Genomic DNA, 6,070 nt, shown 5'->3' with positions numbered 1-6,070 from the left:
TATTCATAATTGGTCCTAATGTTATCTTTGAGTTAATGAAGCAGACATAAGAGAGCATGCTCCATATGCTACCATGTTTAACAGTTTCTTATTGGTTGAACTGCTAATGATAACAGGAAGAAGCAACAGATATTGAAACCAATATCGTCTGGCCGGCATTTCTTCTCTGGTTGTACTCAATCTCAAATCCCCTGAGCTTTAAGTGCCATGATTGTTGATCAAGGTAATGAGAGCTGCCATCCACTGTTTACTATCTCAATGTTGATATTGTACTGATGGTGTCTGCAGGTGAATAGCCGGAATGAGCAGAAAAGTTAGAGTACAGAGAAGGTGCAGAAGGTGAAGGGGATCTCTTCTTTTTTCAAATGTTCTGTTGAGTTCACTTTGGGCTCACTCACCAAACTATTCAAACAAAATTTTGAAGCTTTATAATGATACATGGGGATATCACAAGCCATTGACAGATGGTGTTTTGGTTTTTATAGTTTCCAATCTGCGGCGCAGTCTACACTATCACCCCTCTATCTCTCCTCTCCCCCTTAAAATGTCTTCTCTGCCCCTTGATGGAATCGATGGGGGCACAATTTATACCCCAATAAGACGATAATTGCGGAATTGGGCCACCTTTTAACGTTATTCTGCAATTCTTCCCAATTAGTTCCAATTATCTGAGGGAAACTTGTTCCTCAAAAAGTGTCTGTTTCTCTACTCCATGTAAAATGATCTCTTTGTCCCCTATAAATTAAACTGAATGGGAAGCACTGATTGGGTGTTGCACAAGTGTGGAAGCTACAATTCTTGACAGAAAAGGCCTTCCCCTGCCCCACACCCACCCACCAAAAGAAAAATAAAATCCAAACCTTGTTCATTCACAACCATTCTTTGAGGTGAAACGCTGGCTCTACCATCAACTTTGCTGATATGTATCGGAGAATTTTGTGGTGGAATCAGGCAATTGTGAGCTAATAATTCTTCTATCCTCCAATGTCATCAACTACCTGTAGCGCCCTATTGTCCTCTTTAGCCCATGAGCCTTAAGGCTTTAAAATACATTGTGTCACATTAAGGAGACTAGAGATTATCAACTAGCTTAACAACCTTCCCAAGCGATGATCCAATGGCTGAGCTTTAATTGACCAGAATAGAGGCCCTGCAGAAATAGGTGCTGAGAGTCGTTGGATCACCACTTGGATACGTGGTGATCACCCAAGTAGCTATGGGCAAGACCTGGGCGATCACCGCTCAGGAGATGATCCAATTCCACTAAGTTGAACTTCCAAACAAATTACTACAATGCCATTTATTGTAAATTTTTGTTTTATACCAGCTAACTGTGTCCCCCTTAAAAAAAGGAGAAATTTCCTGCATTTACAAGATAAGAAAAAGAATTACAAAATAAGTAGGTTATATGACAAAGCAAATTAAGAGATAAAAACATAAGTTAAACAATTAACAAATTACCGCATTAGAGGAACATCTATCTATTAATACCAATTAATATCTCTTGTTTCTTTCATTTTCTTCATCCTGATTGAATGAGGCAACTCTTGTGTGTGTCTGCTCAAGGTTGAAAAGATAATCCAATTTATGGGTCAGTTGTGAACCAACTTTGAAATTTCAATCGTGGACTTTGTTGTAAAAGAGTGAAGAAATGATAGTTTTTTATTTTATTTTATTTTATTTTATTTATTTATTTTTTTTAATGGGTCTCATGTCAATGTGCTTTATATACATTGATTGAAAAAGAAATTTTCAAAACAGTAGATTTGGTTGATTTTAAAATCGTGAAGAAATTGTTGGTTTTTTTTAAAGGACATTCAGATTCAGTTTGCATGGGATTTAATTTTCTTTGACGACAGGAACTATACATTCAGATAGAAACCATGGAAACAATTTCGGTGTAAAGTTTAATCCTAAAAATATTGTTATATGTTTATTTGATTTTTACTAATTAATATTAATAAATTTTTATTTTGTAGAAAGAAAAGTACAATCGTCAGGTGCAAATCAAGACACAAGAATCCTTTTATCGCATGACACTGGCAGTTTAGACTTACGGGGATGTTAGGATGTTAATAAGTTGTCATTCCTTTTTGTCGATGAACAATGCAGCCGTTGGTAATAGTGAATTATGGTTTATTTACACTAATTTTTATAAAAAAAATAGCTCATTATAAGAGAAAATCTGTGCCAAAGCCATATGCATCTACGTTTGCTGAGAATAGTAGACTTGAAACTTTTGTGTTTGAAGAAGTACAAAATCTGGAGGATTACATACGTCGACATAGCAGAAATTTTGTGATTAAAGACCAAAGGACCCAAAATTTTGAATTTACTACTAAACACCTCAAAGATGTTACACTGATTTTTATACAAAAATAGCTCATCGTAATAGAGAATTTATCATAAGGCCATTTGCATCTATACTTGCATAGAAGACTAGACTTGAAACTTTTGTGTTTAAGAATGCACAGAATTTGAAAGATTATATACGCCGACATAATCGAAATTTTTTGATTAGAGATCGGAGGACCCAAAATCTTGAATTTCCTACTAAACACCTCAAAGATCTCTGCAGATTTTTTTTTTTTATATATTTATATCTCTAGTTTTTGTTAATTTACTATTATATTTTTAAAATTTTTATTAATTTTTATAATTTATGATGTAGAGAAATATTTATGGGGTTTGTTTACTTGGACAGTCAAATATGAAAGACTGTACGACATGTGAACGTCACTAGGGGTGGCCAATACAAATTTGTTAATCAAGAATGCTAATTACGGTAGGAATACAACTTATTTATATATATTTTTAATTAAATATTAACTATTATGTTTTCTGATATTGTACATTAATTGTTATAGGTGGGAAGTCACAAAATTTCTTTAAGTCTCACGTAAATGCTTTATATACGTTGATTGAAAAATAAATTCCCGAAACAATAGATTTGGTTCATTTTAAAACAGTGAAAAAAAATATATAGTTTTTTTTAAAGGATATTCTGATTCAATTTGCATAAGATTTAATTTTCTATTTTGATCATTTACTTTGATGATAGAAACTAACATTCAGATAGAAAACATGAAAACCAATTTTGGTGTAAATTTTAATCCAAATTTTTTTTGTTATTTTCATGCATCTATACTTATGGAGAAGTGTAGATCCAAATTTTTGTCTTTGATGAAGTGAAAATCTTAGGGATTACATACGTCGACATAGAGAAGATTTCGTGACTGTAGATTGTAGTAGCAAAAAAAATGAAGAAGCAAAAAAACACTCCATCAATGAAATAATGAGGTTTCATACATGATATAGATAATAATAGGTAGCTGTACACCACAAGAGTGAAGATCAAAAATCGAAATTAGCAAATGAATGAGGAATAACTCTTTATTTGATTACCGAAGCTCTGATACCATATCACAAACCAAAATTTAAGTAATTAAACCAAAAGAAAACAAAGAGAAAGAAAAAGAAGAAGGAAGGGAGAGATGCAGAGAATATCAAACTGTATATGGGAGGTAACCTACGATAGTGTGTTACTAGTTTATAAGTTATCACAGTCTATGTATGTCCAAATAAGAGGGTCGAGTCGTTGGATCACAACTTAGACACGTGTCGATCGCCCAAATAATTATGGGCTAGACCTGGGCGATCACTTCTTAAGAGAAGATCCAGATCCACTAAGTTGAACTTTCAAGTAAATTACTACACTATCATTTTATTATGAATTTCTATTTTAATTACAATTCTGTCAGTGTTGTTAGTGATTTTGCAATAGGATCAATAAAAAAATATCAACCACGTGTCCCTCTAAAATAAATGAGAAATTTCATGCATCTACGAGATAAGAAAATTAATTACAAAACAAGTAGGTTTGACTTTTTACACTTTGTCATATAACCTACTTATTTTGTAAATTTTTTTTCTTATCTCGTAGATCTAGAAATTACCTCTAAAATAAATTAGGTCATAAGAACATAAGTTTAACAATTGACAATTTACTGTATTAGAGGCGCATATGTTTATTGAGGCTAATTAATATCTTTTGTTTCTTTTATTTTCTTTATCTTGATTGGATGATGCAACTCTTGTGTATGCTCAAACCTAAAAAGATAGCCCAATTTATGGATCAGTTGTGAACCAACTTTGAAGTTTTAATTGTGGACTTTGCTGTAAAAGAGTGATTTTTTTTTTTTTAAGGATATTCTGGTTCAGCTTGCATGAGATTTAATTTTCTTTTTTGATTATTTACTTTGATAACAAAAAGTATACAATAGAAGCCATAGAAATCAATTTTGGTCCATGCGGGTAACATTTAATCATAAAAATTATGTTATATATTTATTTTATTTTTACTAATTAATTTTAATAAAAAATTTCATTTAAACTTTTATCCTTGAGGAACTGAAAAATCTGAGGGATCATATATGTCGACATAAAGAAGATTTCATGATTATAGATTGGAAGAGCAAAAAACATTAAGGGCCACAAAAGAAGCATTCCATCAATAGAATAATGAAGTTTAATACATAGTATAGACACTAATAGATAGCTGCACACCACAAGAGTGAATAACAAAAATCGAAATTAACAAAGGAATGAGGAATAACAAGTTGATCTGATTACTGAGTCTCTGATACCATATTATAAATCAAAGTTTAAAGACCAAGAGAAAAAAAAAAAGAGAAATAGGGAGAGAAAGAAGAAGAAGAAAATGAGAGAAGTGGAGACTATCAAATAATCATATGTTGGAGACTAGTGTGTCACAAGTTTATAAGGTATCATAGGCTGTATGTGTCCAAATAAGAAGGGTGATTTAGGGGATTAAAATACTCCTAATCTACGTCATTACAATTGGTAAAAAGAAACAAAAAATAATACAATTAGAATACTAAGGGCCCGTTTGGTATTGTTTATGTTTGAGAAACGCCGTTTCGTGTCAAAAACAAAAATTTCAGTTTCTGTGTCAAAACGCAGTTTTTAAACGAAAAAATAGTGTTTCAAAATTTCAGATTTTTATCGGGATTTTTTTTTTTTGTAAAATGGAACAAAACTGGGAATGGAGTTCCATCCAATCTCGTTTTTTCAGTTTTTTTTTTTTTTTTCACTTTTTGTTCCAAAAAAACAAAAACGGACCATAAGTGCACCAAACAGAAGATTCCGTTTTTTCGTTCCAATAGAACGAAAAAACTCCAGAAACGTTTTTTTAGAACGATACCAAACGGAGCCTAAGATAACATGACAGAATTACCATTAGAGATTTAACAAACATGATTCCGCATCTCTTTCCATCAAGATCCAATTATAGAAGACCCCATTTGACCTTATTCCTAATTCCAAATCTTTCTATATTTGATTATTTAAATTTCACTTTACATTGCATCTAAAGCCTTTTGCCATAAAATGTAGAATAAAAATTAAGTATTTAATGCATCATTACTAAATAATAGTAAATAATTTACGGGAGAAGATTACGTAAATGCAGCGTGGCTTCTATACTGATAGGGACCAATGGGAGCGCAAGTGAAATCATCAAATAGTGGTGGGGTTTCCACTTTCATGTGGAGTAGGGCGACCATTCCCCCCTCTCATATGTTTTTGCATAGGGATAACGCTACATTTTCCGATTCTTTTTCCCAAATTTAAATAGTTTATACAATCACATGGGATTTTGATTATAGAAAATCTTTTTTTTAACCTAAAAATTTCACTTCACCTCCCTCTAAGATTCCTTTGCTATCAAACAAAGCCGAAGAGAAACCTTTTTCCCCCCAAAAAAAAGGGAAATGGTTTTTGTCTCAATCCCATGTGTCTCTCTCTCTTCCTCCCTCCAAAATGACCTCTCTATAAATTAAACCTAATGGGAAGTGCTAATTGGATATTGTGCAAGTGTGGGAATGTAGACGTCTTCCGCACCGAAGCCAAAATAAGAAAAGAAAATAATAAAAATGACACATAAAAAAACATAATTACACGATAATTTTTTTTATGTTTATCTCCCTTTTCAAATTCAAATTTATTAATTTATTAATTTTTATTTCTTTTTTCTTTTCTTCCTTCCAAA

This window comes from Macadamia integrifolia, chromosome 2, assembly GCF_013358625.1.
Source record: "Macadamia integrifolia cultivar HAES 741 chromosome 2, SCU_Mint_v3, whole genome shotgun sequence".
NCBI lineage: Eukaryota > Viridiplantae > Streptophyta > Magnoliopsida > Proteales > Proteaceae > Macadamia > Macadamia integrifolia.
Note: the sequence above shows the minus strand (reverse complement) of the source record.